Raw genomic sequence first — 16,006 nt, 5'->3', positions numbered from 1 at the left:
GGAAAGAGAGAGAGAGAGAGAGAGAGAGAGAGAGAGAGAGAGAGAGAGAGAGAGAGAGAGAGAAGGGGAGAGGGCAAGAGAGGGCAAGAAGGGCAAGAGAGAGCACGAGAGCGAGAGAGTGACCAACAGAGAGAAGGCCCTTGAGCGAGATGATGGAGTGATGAGTACGAACGAAAGCGTGTGAGAGAGAGTACAAGAGTGAGAGCACGAGGGAGAGAGAGATAATAAAGAGAAAAGACAGAAAGAAAGAAAGTGAAAAAGAGAGAGAGAGAGAAAAGAAAGAAAGAGAGAGAAAGACAGAGAGAGAGAGAGAGAGAGAGAGAGAGAGAGAGAGAGAGAGAGAGAGAGAGAGAGAGAGAGAGAGAGAGAGAGAGAGAGAGAGAGAGAGAGAGAGAAATAGAGGGAGAGATGACAGCTTGCAGCCCCCAGAGCGAAAGGAGCACCTCTACGTCTCCCACACTGGAAAGGGGGAGCGAACCGTAAACCACGCAAAAAGCCCATTTGGTTCGAAGGAGCTGCCGCACTAACAGGTAAGTCTCCATCCGCATCCCGTCTGCAACATCACTTTTACGCTTCCAACATTCCCGCTCCTCATTCATTGTCCTGTGTCGCTCAAAGTTTCCCGGATGAAACAGGTGCGTCTATTGCGAAATGAGCAGCGGACATTTCTCCTGATGTTATTGTTGTTTATCTTTCGATCGACATGCACGAGAAAGGGGACTTGTGAGAAAAGCGGCTGATATCCCCTTTTCCCCTACTTTAATCCACGCGTCCCTAAAAGGAGCGAGTGGGTGGAGTGGGGAAAGATTCCAGCAGCGGCTGTGCCACAGTTATCTCGTCCCTGTTTTAAAATCCCCCCCGAAAAAAAAAAGAGATGGGGGCACAAAATACTGCTGGTTTGGACGCTGCGCTTTAGGCAAAAACGTTTGTGAACGCTCAGCGTGTGGACTCAGTCGTTGCGCAAAACAGCCGGGGAGTTTACATTTGAGATTTGCCTGTTTTGATTCAGATTAGTGCGAGCTTTTTCTCATTTTTGTTTGCTGCTGCGGTGAAAGGAGGCAATCTGTGTAGAACATGATTGCTTAATCTGCGTCAGAAGCTGACTAAAATGTTGGCTTGGTGTCTTAAGAAAGAGAGGGAGAACAGCCCACGTGGTGCAAATTTGTTTTTGTTTTTCTTCTTCTCTGTTTTGCGCAGAGGGTTTAAAGTTGTGCATTCCAAAGATCACCTTATCCGGCATCCTGGCAGTGAAATCATCCATGTTAGAATCCCTGGTTCTTGTTCTGTTGCATCATGGGATGCCAACTGGTGTGTAATGGTAGCGCTTCAGTGTGGTGGTCCTGGGAGAAACCTGTAGGAGTGCGTCCATTTCAAACTTGAGGGACAGCTTATTTTATATGAAAAACACATTTCTCATGAATATCCTCGTTGAGAGGGCCGGGTAGGTTTGTTCGTTTGTAGTTCTAACACCCTCTTGTGGTTTTGTCAATGGTTGACGTGGAATTATCCACTGGCATGTTTTGGTTACCTAAGATTAAGACCCACCCAAATGGTGGGATACAAAAGTGAACATGATTGTTTTGCAAATGGACTTGATTTACAAGTAAGTGATTTAATAGTATTTATTTAAGTTAAGTGCTTTAACGTTGCTGCTCTTTGTACTATCAAGCGTTGGTAGATAATTTTGAGACAAATTGACAACCTATCGAGATTTTTATGGGTGAGAGGCGTCCATTTGAGATGTCCTTGAAACAATTGACAATTAATATATTCTCCTAAGTATGTGTTCACAATATCCAACTGAGTTCAAAGAGCCTTGATGCCTTATTTTTATCTTCAACCCATCTGCTTTTATCTTTTATCACATTTGGTAGCAGGAATGGGGAAGTGTTACAGAGCATACCTGTCAACCTCCACGGCTCCATACCCTTACAAAATGTTGTTTTTTCCCCTTACAAAATACAAATAATCTTACACCATATTTTTTTTCAAACGTGTTTATTTATGTATTTTAACATGTTATATTGTACTTGTGTTTCTTTATATCATATATAGATGTTTAATTAACATTTTGTTGTGACAAAATGAGGTTTATTATAAAAAATGTTCAAAAATTAAGTAGCTTGGACGTTCACTGTAGAAGGAAAAATACATGCAATTATAATAATACATTATCTTATTCAAATTATTAATTTATTTTCTGCATTAAATTATTGTTGGTAATATACTGATTAAAGGGATAACCACAAACATGTATTTTTTCATTTTCTCCTTTTAAACTTTCTTTTTTTCTTAACTGCATAATAATTTGTAATATCAAAGCAAACCATCAAAGCAAGTGAGCCGTTTGAGAGCCGGCTCTCTTTAATGTGTTGAGCCGTTGAGCCGAAAAGGCCGGTTCTCTAAAAAGAGACGGACTTCCTTTCACTGCATAACTACCACATGAAATCCGAGGCGGTAGACGCATGCGCACAGTAGCATCGAACCGCTCGCTTCGTTTGCAACGGAAAAAAACCCAATACCGAGATAGAGGCTACCGCGGCGAACTCGTTTGACTTGATTGATTTGCCGTTTCGTGATAGTCAGTGTAATACCGGATGGTACCCATAATTGACAAATTTGCGTTTTTCCGTACAGATTTTCTTGTACGTCGTACACGTCTTAAAATGCATAATAAACTTTGTACGGCAAAAACGTACAGGTTGACAGGTATGTGTAGAGTGACGTAGTTCATCCCCGCTTGTCATGTTTCTATTTTTTAGTTTAGCATTAAGATGGTAAAAGTGATGAGATTCCTTTTGTCAAGTTAAGCTCAAACACATAGCCACTTTTTTTGACCTCCATATATTTTTTTAAATGGACAATTATATGTGCCCTGCGACTGGCTGGCAACCAGTTCAGGGTGTCCCCTGCCCACTGCCCGAAGATGGCTGGGATGGGCTCCAGCACCCTTCTGAGGATAAGCGGTACAGATAATGGATGGATGGATGGAAAATTATATGATAGCTCGGGTATTTTTGCACATTAATGAAATCAGTGTTTTTTTTAAGAAGTGTTTTTTACCACTAGAAGGCGCTAAATAATACACTGTCTTCCTTGAAGTATTTCACCATTATTCCTTTGTAAGGTTTTCAATGAATAAAAAAAGGAGTGTCTTTGTGATGAAGCGGCATTAAACATTACACTGACGAAATCCACACAAAAATTCATAGTATCGTTCAGTCCACACTCCTGGGTGTGCTTTAACAGAATATAAAGCAATCTAGAGTGTTGTTATGACCATTTTTTGTTTTATTTAAAATAAATTTGGGGGGGGGTCTTAATAAAAAGGACAATTATTTTAGGAACAGTGTTCCAAAAGGAGCAATTTGCTTTGCTTCAACAATAATTTTTGTTATTAACATATTTGTTGACACATTAAGGTCCAAACTATTATCTCAATGATCGAACCTTCCTGTGTGGAGTTTGCATGTTCTTCCCGTGTTTGCGTGGGTTTCCACTGGGCACTCTGGTTTCCTCCCACATTCCAAAAACTTGCATGTCAGATTAATTGGCCGGTCCAAATTGTCCCTAGTGTGAGTGAGTGAGTTGTCCGTCTCTGTGTCCCCTGCCCACTGCCCAAGGATAGCTAGGGTGGGCCCCAGCACCCCCGCGACCCTACTGAGGATAAGCGGTACAGATAATGGATGGATAGATTTGATTTTAAAATAATTTTCTAATTTCTTTTTTTCAAATTTATAAAAATAACCTTTGGAAAATCATAAATATCCTTCAATGAAAACTACAACTTATCTGGCACCTTTCCCAAAAATATGTATTTAAATCATAAGAAAAAATGCATCGACTAAAATATAAATGTGCATTTTCTAAATAGGTCGAGAAGTCTATTTTCTTTATATAATATGAGCTTCATCTAAAGGGAGTTTATGTAGTTATCCCCCCCTCTTGTTGCCAGCGGTACCTGAAATACGAAAAGAATAGTTTGTCAAAAAAAATCTGAAGAAAAATGGCATGGTTGGTCACTTCTAGTCTCTGCAGGTTGTATTATTTTCCTGGGCTTTGTAGCACTCGTTTTCCCTGCAGAACACAACACAGTGACATCTAGTGGTCAACAAATACATAATGTCCCAATGAGACATTTCTTTTTTTCTGGAAAATGTCAACATAACTTGTCCCCTTTCCTACAATCTGCTCCAATTTTTTTTTACAAGAAAAATGTCTCAATAGAAGATTAGATTTGGCTGCTTGGAGGGGTCAGTTGGCGGGTTCTACAGTACTTAATTTGTCCACCAGAGGGCGTTTGAGACCACACAAAAGCAGACCACATGAAAGCAGATGTTTATCAATTTTGTAGATATTAATAGGGGATCCCTTGACAGGGAAGCTAGCTAAAGACACTCGCGAAGGCATAGTTCAACCTTGTAAGCTTTCTCGAGAATCGGTTCAGCTGTTTTGGAGCCTATAAGTCACACACAAGCACACTCACACACAAATCGGGTTTCATTAAGTAGTATATAATAATTGGTAATCGGTCCTCGCTAGAATTAAAATAGTGCGAGCGTTGGGCATGTTACGGGCATGTTACTTTCAAAGTAAATAGTAATAGTTTCTCACTACTTCTTCCGAAAATTACTTGAGTTAGTAACTGAGTTACTCTATAGGAATAGTAACCAGTTGCCATGAAAAGTAAGTATTACCGTTACTTTAAAAATAAATAGTTGACATTTTCTGTGCAGTATTGGGGTCGGTTAAATACAGAACAGACAAGTTGCTGTGTTATAGAACCATATCATATTTGTTGAACCTCACCAGCAACAGAGTTATCCTACACTTCAAGTGCAACAAATATAAAAAGTAAACAATATAATACAATTATAATCAGCAGTAAACAACAAAGTGAGTTAATCTAATAAATCTAACTCGAAAGGTCCGTTGTAGAGATGGGAATTATTTTTAGAGAACCGGCATTTTCAGCTTGGCTCACTGAAATGAGTCTCTTTAGGCTCCTAAATAGCTCTTCAGCTTGTTTTGGTTGTTTTATACTTATATTACCATTGATTGTGTATTATTATGAATTACCTAAAAAGGGCAAAATCACTGAAAAACACAGGAAACAAATTAAAACGCAAAGAAAAAAATGAAATACAAACCAATTTTAACCTTTTTTATACTCAACAAATTCAACAGTCAACAGCACACAAACCCTGAAAAAAATGCATTTTGCGCAAACACAAGAGAAAAATAGCGTCTCTAAGGTGCCCCTGATCAGTGGGTAGCCGGCTTCCACTTCCAGGAGTCGACGCGAGTTGGGGTGCTCAAATCAGCTCTAATTCGCCTTTTTTTTTCGGCACATTGGGAAATACCACAATCGTAACTGCTATCTAACTATACGGTCGTCGCTATTTTGAAAGGCGACATGATCCGAAAAGATGCGAACGTAAACATGGAGAGCGGCAAACCGTTTCATTCAAAGTAACGCACCGCGTCTGACCGTGAGTAACAATAACGGCGTTGCAACAGCAGAAAAAATGATTATATAGATTACTCCGGTAATGAAAACATAACGCTTTTACATAACGGCATCATTCCAAACACTGAATACTACAAATTAGGATCACCACTGAAAAAATGTTTGGGGGGGGGGAGTTCAGCTATCCAAGTGGGATGGGTTAATCAAATTAAAAAAACAGGTACTGACTATTGCCCCCAGTTTTTTGCTGACTGTGTTTGCGGACTCAACCCATCAAAGGTTTTTGTCCAAATGGGGGACTCTGTCGCAGCTACACACTGACCCTGTAAATTGTTTTCTGTTTTTCTTTGTTTTTTGTATCAAGCATCCATCCATCCTCGCCCTCACGTTGCTCCCACCAGATTCGGAATGTTTGTCTCTTCACTGCAAGCGATCACATCACTACACCCCCTCCCTCCTCCGCCGCATCAGCGCTCCGGTCACCACAGAAACGGCTGATTCAGTAAGGGTGGGCGGGCGTCTCCGAGCTCTCGCTGCCGTGCCCCATACGGCGCTTTCAAAGCGCCTTCGCAAAAGCGAGCTGCTTTTATGGTGCCCGCGTTGCTGAAAGCTCGGGCGGCCTCCTCAAATCTTTGGCTTTTGTGTCAACACAACAAAGGCTGTTTGCCACCTTTCTCGAAGGACGTGCGTTGTATTTGGCGGGATCCGATTGTTAATACTTTGCATATTTTGACGTGTCTCAGGCAAGCTCAGTGGGGTATTTCCTTTTTTTTTTTGCAATGCTGAATCAGTGTTTTAATAGAGGTGCTGACACAATCGCCTGATGTGTCTTTAGGCTTGCACAATATTCATTGACCCATCTTAGTTGGACAGATAATGGTAAACAATTATTCTCAGTCATTGGTTCAATATGGAAGACCAATCCTGCCATATGTAGAAATAAATAAATACCGCGAAATATGTGCCTTATAAGCAAGGTGCCCTCTAATTTTCCACGGGTCTGAGCGTTCACACAAAGTCGGTGAGCAACGCTTGAAACACCAGTGAGCAACAGCAATCCCAAGTGTCGCAACTAATCCATTATCAAACATGTCCAAAACTTGACATCAAGTTACAATGCAAACATTTTTTTCACTTTTGAATTAATTGACTAATGTATTATTGCAAAGGTTGTATGGCTTACAAATGTCATTTGTTTTCACATAAATTCTTTCACAAGATTTCCATCTCTTTTTTTTTCCTGGTATCTTTTGTCGCAAAATACTAACATTTTGGGGGGCTTATTTAGTCGGTTGCAAAATACACAACTGTATTTAATCACATTTTTAGTGGAAATACAATTTTGGCAACAAGATTGACTTGGTATAATTGGAAATTATTTGAATGCAACAAACTTTTTCTTCTTTTTCCCTTGTTTTTTCTATTTTTTTAATTCCTTTAAAAAAATCTCATTTTGTTTATTTTTTCCTAGGTGTTACATTTTTCTTTTTGTTCTCTATTTACTTTTCTTCCTTTGTTTCTTTCTTTTCTTCTGGCTTTTTTCTGAATTGTTCCTTCTTTTTTATCTTCCTTTTGTTTCTTTTTTTCTCAGCTTTTCCCTACTTTTTCATTTTGGTATTTTTTTCTTTTTTGTTCTATTTCCCCCTTCCTTTAAGTCATTTTGTGCATAATTTTACATAATATTTGGTCATATAGGGATGGAAGAAGCAAAAACAACCTGAAGAGCCGTTTGGGACCCGAAACAGCCGGCTCATTTAAGTGAGCCGAGCTGAAGAAGCTCGTTCTCGAAAAATTCTACTAACTTTACTCAACTTCGTTCTACTCCGACATTAACTTCAAAATACTGCATTTATAACTCAGCGTCAGCGAAACCCAAGTATTACCTTCATGCACTGTAACCTTGACTTAATTCGCCTCTTAATTAGCAATTTCGAGCCCTGATTTTTGTGAGCTGGCTAGATTTTTTTGTGTGCGGAAAAGCTCTGGGCAGTGTGCAATTGCGCACACACGCAGCTTAGAGGGAACATTGCGCTGGATAGATTTTCTTGTGCGCTGAGAATGTGCGGGCATACTGTATACACACACCCGCATTTACCAAACATTTATTCCAATTCGTTCTTGCCAATTTGACACGGAACATTAAGCCCACAGCACAACCAAGGGTGAGTTGCTTTGCCATGTAACCCTTTATCAGAAAAGACGCCTGACAGCCTACACTGGTTTACCCCCTCCACATCATATGGTTAGATCACACCTAGCCCCCCCAACACTGGCCCAAACAGCCCAGGTTAGCCAGTTTGAGATGAATCGATATCAGTCATTCTTAACAATCCTTCGCCATGCACATAAATCCAAGGAATACACTATTGCATCCATTCAATTAACTGACGTCACATCCAGAGCACGTTTCACCCCAGCCATCCAACCAACCACTTTTAGGCCTTCCTCTCTTTTTCCCCCTACTTCTGCACTACTTACTCTCTTAGTCTAATGGCCTTCATTCATTCTTTCCATGTGTCCAAAACTCCTCAGAATATTTTCATCAACCCTTTTAGCAAGTTCTCTCACCACACCAGTTCTTCTCCTGACTTCTTCATTCCTTAACCTATGCAGTCGTGTCACTCTACACATACTACGCAAACATCTCAGTTCAAAAACATTCAACTTATTATGTTTATTTGCTCTCAAACCCCACGCCTGTAAGCTGCATCTACATCACTGTTGTGTATTTTGTCTCAACAAAATGTTATTTAAATGATGAGGTGGCTCAGTTGCCTAAACTTTTCACCTATTGGTTGATCGTTGATAAATGAATTGGCTGCCTGCTAGCTGCAGGAAGAAAGGCGTTACAGTTTATTGGTGCACTCGTCAAATAACCAATAGGTGAAAAACTCAGCTAGTTTGATGTCCCTGCCCCCCTTCATTTGAATTAAGATTTTGTTGTGACAAATTAAACAACAAAATACTTGACATAATGTTCTACAATTCAGAATAAATACTTAAATTATTAAATCACATAGTAGGTCACCAAAAGCATCAACATACAAATACATTGCATTTACTTCATATAGGTATTATGTGGTATATTTATGTGTTCATTTATTTATACGTCATATGTTTTTAGGTATTTATTTATTCATTTATTTACACGCAAGGCACTATATGTCCTTCATAGTTTGAGAGCAAAAATGGGATCGATAACTGTACTTTAAAAGGAGTTGGGTTAAAAATGGACCAACTCAATACTTTGGTTGATTTGACCCAATGTTTTTTGGCAGAAACAAACCCCACAGCACAATAGTTTTTCTTTTTTGTAAAAGAGAATTCTGAAAAGAAACAAACTAATTCATGAAATACTAAACAGCCTGGGTCATTTTGTTTTGAACAATTCAAACTAGTGGGTCGTTTTTAGAGTATGGTCACAAGTATGCATTTCTATACTTCTGCTTGAAAAAAAGAAAAATAATAACTCAATAACATAATGACATACATATAATTAGTAATTAAAAATAAAAATAACAAACTAAAAGATTCTGTTTGTTTGTTTTTTGTTTTTTATTTTAGTATCACATACATTACTGGCTATCAGTACAGGAGAGCATCATGCATCCCTCCTTTTTTAGATGGAAAGCGAGTGCTCAGATTTATTTTCGTGTCTGTGTGTTTAGAGTCGACACAACATTTATTAATAATGCACACTCCTGCGGTCTGGACATTTAATAATAGATATTACATGACCTTTCTCCAATAGAAGCCAGAGGAAATGGAAGTATGAAAGGGTGACAAACTCAATGAAATATTCCCGCTCCACCTTTAATGATAAATGGTAGCTGGGGTTGCTCTCCTTTTTTTCACATCGTCACCGTTTAATCCGTATTTTGGCATGTTAGGGCTTGCTATTGTTGCCATGGTGACAGCTGCAGGTAATCACTTGAAAGTCACTTATATTTTGAGGTGTCGGAAGAAAATTAGTTGTTTCCATTGCTGCCTATCTGAGCAGGACCCGAGAGCTCAGTTTGCCGGTCCAGATTAAAATAAAATGGCTATTTGGTCTCTGCGAGCAAATTATAATTGGCCAGCAACCTGTTCTCCACACAAGCGCTTTTATTTAAGGTCAATTATCTTTTTAATTGAATTATCCATGTACGGCTTTTATGTGAACGGAACACCAAACCAGGTGCATTTTAGTCCATTATTTCCAAAAGAGGTAAAAATAATTATTTAATGCATTCTTTTCTCTTCGATTTGAGTGTGCCATGTTTATAAGGGGAAAAATGTGAGCTGGCTGCAGAGATTTTTTTCCATCCTGCAGTGTTGAGCGATGACGCAGCCTGAGACTGCAGACCCGCAACCGACGAAGGTGTCGGAACAAAGAGCGCACTCTGTCATATCGGAGACAAACTCACCACGCATGATGACAAAGATGTCGCGTTTTCAAAGCGTTGCAGATTGGCAAAAGTGTGACATGACACTCGAGCGCTCTTACACTGGAGGCGTCTGTGTGTATGGGGGTGTGTGGGCGGCCCTGGGGCCACTCTATTGTTTTGGCATCTACACAACAACAATAGTACTCCCCCATGAAAATTGTTTCTTGAATGTCAATCCCTCTATCTATCCATTTTCTGCAACGCTTTTCCTCAGTAGGGTCGCAAGGGTGCTGGAGCCCATCTCAGCTATCTTCGGGCAGTGAGCAGGGGACACTCTGAAGTGTTTGTTTGCCAATTGCGGAGCACACAGAGACATACAATTATTCACACACTCACTCCAACCCTCACCTACAATTTAATTGCTCATTCACGCCTAGGGACAATTTAAAGCAGCCAGTTAACCTGACATGCATCTATTTGAAATTTCTTGAAAGTCCTTTGATTAACTAATTAAGAATGAATAGTGCAGGGGTCAAAAATGTATGGCTCATGAGCAATGCCGAAGTGGCTAATCGGGAAGAACGGGAGATTACCCGAGGGCCGGCTCATGTCAAGGTTGATGTGGGGCTGGCTAAGTGAGAAAAATAATTAGAACATATATATGTCACTATCTAACCTTACTTATGCATTCATTCTCTAGTCCGCTATTTTGCCACATTCGGCGCAACAGATGAGTTGAGTTTTACCATCTGTTGAATTCCCCCCACCCACATTTTAAGTTGGTCTAGCCTACCACTGCTCTTCTTTTCTGTAGTAGTAAAATTAACACGCAATACACCAGAGCCTCCGCAGACTTCGCCGTTAGGCCACAATTGACACAAGCCAAGAGAAGGAGGAGCGAGAGTGATGCTAGGAATCCAATGGACTAAACCATTTCAAGATGGTGGAGTACTGTATTTTCAACGCTGCGATGTTCACAATTTTGTTTTGTGAAATGAAATGAAATGAAATGATCTGCATTTATATAGCGCTTTTCAAGTCAATGACTTCCCAAAGCGCTTTACATTGTGCTTCACATTTCCCAATAGCGGCCGTGATCTGTGCAGCCATGTAAGGCGCTAACCTGCTTATTGGGGGTATTGGGGGTTCAGTGTCTTACCCAAGGACACTTCGGCATGTAACACGGACAAGCCGGGATTCGATCTGGGATCCCTTAATCTTAAAACGATCGCTCTACCTCCTGAGCTACTGCCGCCCAAATCATCATTTTGTTTTGTTTTACTAATATATTACCCAGTGTTTTTCATTGTTTATAGACCTATCCTTTCGTTTACTAAGGAAACGAGAGTTTTATAATTATTTGGGGAGTGCTTAGTTTGATTTTGGGGTTGGTTACGCCCATGTACACAGGTAAATATGTTTTGATCTATATCATAATCTTTATCTATTTCTAATTTATATTATTATAAGATATTCAGGGGAAAACAAAAGTACTAATGACATCATGTCTTAAACATGTTTTATGAAGAATACCTGGAATATGACAATATTACACCTTTTTTTAATTTTCTAAGATTTTAAAGAATAACAACCCATGGGGTCATTTTTGACCCAACTTCTACATCCAGAGAACACAAAGAAGATATGTTTTCAATTCTTTTGCGATTACAGTGTCTTAAAGCGGATGGCAAACACCTGGCCGCAATCTGGTACCGGGCCTCTTAGAAAATAAAAATTGCCTTATTTTTTGCTCGTACTGTGTTTATTTGTGTATTTTTTTATCTGTCCCATTTTTTACTTAAAAAAAAAACCTATAAAGTTTGGGTGCATGTTATACCGAGGTTTTATGGTAGTACCGTAGAATTCGGACTATACGCCACGACTGTTTTCCCTAGTTGGCAACCCAGCGGCTTATGCAATGATGCGGTTAATCAATGCAATTTTTTCTAACGGCCGCCAGGGGCCCCCGAGCAGTAAATGTGAGAGTGAGACGGGTGTATATGTGTCGAGGAATACGCAGGTTTGATATAAGTTTGCACTTCGTGTGTGAATAAAACAGCTTGAACAGACCCTCACCATGTAAAGTTGTCAATCGAAAGGGGGAGTGCTAACTACCATATTGGGAATCATCATTTTTACGAGTCTGTTAATTTGTAAACGGATATAATGTGGCAAAACGTAAGGATTAAAAGAAGAAACGTCCAACAAAGCAGAATAGAAGGAAACAATCACGAGTATCTAATCACTTTTTTACTCAGCAACTTGTTTTAAAACCAGAATTCACTGTTGATACTCTGAGGATAAAGATAAACATCAGAGATCTTGTGAGACTGTGGGAGGGGGCAAAAGTGGGCTATTAATTGGTATGGGGAACAGTCTCATACATCATTATTTCATAAATATTATTAATTCATCAAGCATCACACAGGGAAATATAATTGACTGAAGAATCAGGTTTGTATAGAGAGCAGGGTCGGAGGTTTAGTTGAATTTGGTCTTGAAATATATGATACTCTCATGGAAAACTATTCCAAACATTTTGCTTTCATGACTCTTTCAGTCAAAAAGGTGAATGGATCAGTGAATACATTCAATACAAAAACTTAAAACAAAAAGGAGTTTCCTAAGATGTATGTTTGAAATATGGTGCATAAAAGCTGCCATTTTCGCGGATGGCTCTGCACCGACCACTATTACAAAATCCCCTGATCTGAAACGTACATGAATGCAAGGAAAAACATAAAACCGGAGGTATATTGAAATTAATTTTGTTAATATTTTGTTTCTTCTGACCAAGAGTTGCATGCCATTAATGACAGAATAAAACATATGGGTCATCCAAGCAATAATTGATCCATCTTTCCAGTGCTGCATGTCACAAAGCCACCACAGTCATCGTGGTGAAAACCTTTGAGGGACGGACCATCCGTTTTCATAGAGTTGAGTTAGTAGCTTATTTAGCGAGGATGCTATATTTGTATTTTCCAAGAACTTGAACCCGCTTCTTTCCCATGCAGGTACTTTGAAAAGTCCTTTGCCTGTATGACATTTGTGCAGCAACCTCTCCACTCCGATCCACTCTGCCCATCTGGATCGGCCCTTTGAGCCATCTGCTCCGCTTCTCTCACATTGTTTGACCTTAGTGACAGTAGAAATGCTTTATTTGCTGCATTTTTCCCAAGGCTAGACAGACAAAATGGAGCCAAAATTGAAACTAATGGCAAAAACGGTTTACCTTTTAATGCGATTGGACGCAGTATTAGTTGCCTTTTGTTGCAATGCGTGTATCAGCATTTTCCACCGAGTTGCTAAAATGCTGACTGGATCAATGTTCAGTTTATGCGCGCGAGAAGGAGGCGGCCCCCCGCCCTAAAAAATAAATTACAATTTGCATCCTTGGGGGAGTCGAGGGAGAGCAAAGAAAGTTGGACTGCATGTGGATTGATCTTGGCTCCACCAGCCCAACGGCAGCACTTAAATACTGAAATCATACGGCCGCTTGGTCACAATGCTTAATGGAATTGTGGCAATCTTGGGTGGCGCGCATTGCCCCTAGGTCACAGACTCACTCTCTTTAAGCTAGTGACATCATCGCTGGGATACCTTTTAGATGAGTAGGCAGGCGACTCATTCAAAAGCCATTGGAAAAAGCTCGCAGCTAAAGAACCAGTAATCACACCCACACACAATGGCGTCACAAAAAAAGATGTCAAAATAAAACCTAGTTTTACCCTCAGCTCCGTCACTCAACAAATTATTTTTAATGTATCACTTCATTAAGATGTCTTTGTTCAATTTTACACCGTTGTAAAAGACACAGGCAAAAATGGACATTGTTCACCTGCTCCTGCTACAGCTTTTATCAAATCCATCACCTTGATGATTCATAATTATTGCTGAATCACACTGCAAACATCTTGCCACAGTTTTAACTCCTATTCTTCTGATGCCTCCCAGTGAGGGGGTTTATTTTAGTCAGGCATTTGAAGACTATTATTTTTAGCACAATCCTCCAAAGTTTTTAAGGGGTGCTTGAAATACTTGAAAATGCTTGAATTTTAATGTTGTGTTTTCAAAGATTGAAAAGGGCTTGAATTTTGGTTGAAGTGCATGTAAATGATTGACATTGTTGCCATGTTTCACAACAAGTCTGCTTAAAATTACACCAACAGTGCTCTTTAGTGGCTTTCCTCTCCTATTGCATTTTTTCCACTCGTCATTTATGGCAACTGTCATGGCATTGTGCTATGAAGCATAATCAGAAACCAAAACCGTTTTTTAAACTGTTAGACTAGAATTTGAGATATTTTATTTGATCTTTGCATCAGTGAAAAAGCTGTGAAGTGTATAAAACACATTTTATGAGCCAGCATCATTTTTAAAAGGAATGTTTGATGCAACATCTTGTCAGACTGATACCGAGACTGAAATACCGCCATCAATTCATTTTCTCCAGTTTATCGGGGGTCGGGTCGCGGGGGCAGCAGCCTTAGGGGCAGGATCTCATCCCGGAAAGAGCATGCCACTGTTTGTTGCCACCGGCTGAGAACCATGGTGTCAGACTTGGAGGTGCTCATCTTCATCCCGTCCGACTTCACACTCGGCTGCAAACCGCTCCAGTGGGAGCTGAAGATCACAGCTTGAGGAAGCCATCAGCACCACATTATCTGCAAAAAGTAGAGATGAAATGCTGAGGATTCCAAATCAGACCACTTCCCTTTCCATAGAAGTTATGACCAGAATCTGAGACTAAGGGCAGCCTTGGCTGAGTCGAACTCCCACTGGAAACAAATCCGACTTACTGCCGGCAATGTGGATCAAACTCTGGCACCGGGCATACAGGGACTGTACAGCCCTGATAAGATGGTGTGGTACCCCATGCTCCCGGAGCACCCCCCACAGGGCTCCCAGCGCAACACAGTCAAATGCCTTCTCCAAGTCAGCAAAACACATGTAGACCAGATGGGAAAACTCCCATGCACCCTCGAGGACCCTGCAGAGCGCGTAAAACTGTTCCACTGTTCGATGGCCCGGACGAAAACCACACTTTTCCTTTGGATCCAAGGTTAAACTTCCAGACGGACCCTCTTCTTTTAAACCCCCGAATAGACCTTACGAGTAGTCGTGACACACTCTCCGGTCCCTTTTCTAGAAAAGGGGTACCACCCTAGTTTGCCGGTCTAGAGGTACTGTCCAAAGAGGTGACATTCTATGTCCCAAAAGACAGTTTATGCAGCCGGGAATTGGTGCACGAAGAACACCTCCTTTGTCTGCTACCCGGCTCTCTACACGCCTCACCCATTTGGCCCCTCCCATTGGAAAGCAAGACTGAAATCGCAAATCTTATACAAATAACAGATATGGATAGATTTAGAAGGAAAAAGTCACTTTCCACTATAACGATATGCCATTGCTACAAAAAATTTATTTAAATTCCAACACATTGTTCTATATGATATATACATTATATATATATATATATATATATATATATAATATATATATATCATCTCATCTCATCAGCTGCACTGCTTATCCTCAGTAGGGTCGCGGGGGTGCATATATATATATATATATATATATATATATATATATATATATATATGTGTGTGTGTGTGTATAACTTTAGGTGGGGCTTTGTAATGTGAGGCTGTTAGACTTGCTGTTTGCCTAAAAAGGATTATGAAACTCATCTGCTTTAAAAAAAAAATCTAAATATCTATTGTCAGATGTACAAGTGGAGATAATGAAGAGCATTAGCTTAAATAATTAAATTGTCTATTCGAGAGGCTTTTGTAGAAATATGAATACTCAAAAATGATGAGTTAGTTTCCCTACTCAAGATTTGTATTCCTCAAGATGACTTTCATTAACAATGTCATCAAATACAGTTGCAATTACGTTCTAAGCTTTACAATAATAATCCGTGGTTAGTTTTTTCTTTCAATTCTGTGAGGTTTTGTCTTGCCGATTATAGTCGAGAACCTGGCCTTAAGCCTATCAAGTGTTCTGGTATTCTGTTTTGGGGCCGAAGGCAATTTTTCTTTGCTTTCCTATCCATCCATCTTTCTTTCACTCGTAAAACCTGAATTTACAAAGTCACTGTGACCTTACAAAGTCTGCCTGTAGCCATAACTTTGCATCTAATAGGATAAAGTGTGGAATGGAG

General features: G+C 39.9%; 1 protein-coding gene across 1 annotated transcript in view; it reads left to right on the top strand.

Moving 5' to 3' along the window:
- The first annotated feature begins 401 nt into the window (after positions 1-401).
- LOC148370130 (prickle-like protein 2) overlaps positions 402-16,006 on the top strand; it is a 66,238-nt gene continuing 50,633 nt past the window's right edge. Inside the window, exon 1 of the mRNA XM_088332477.1 lies at positions 402-530. The gene's annotated coding sequence lies outside the window, so the exon portion shown is untranslated. The remainder of the gene's footprint in view (positions 531-16,006) is intronic.

The sequence above is a fragment of the Urocampus carinirostris genome, chromosome 3, assembly GCF_059441175.1.
Source record: "Urocampus carinirostris isolate Australia breed hairy pipefish chromosome 3, RoL_Ucar_1.0, whole genome shotgun sequence".
NCBI classification, from domain to species: domain Eukaryota; kingdom Metazoa; phylum Chordata; class Actinopteri; order Syngnathiformes; family Syngnathidae; genus Urocampus; species Urocampus carinirostris.
This window is presented reverse-complemented; position numbering and strand designations above follow the sequence as displayed.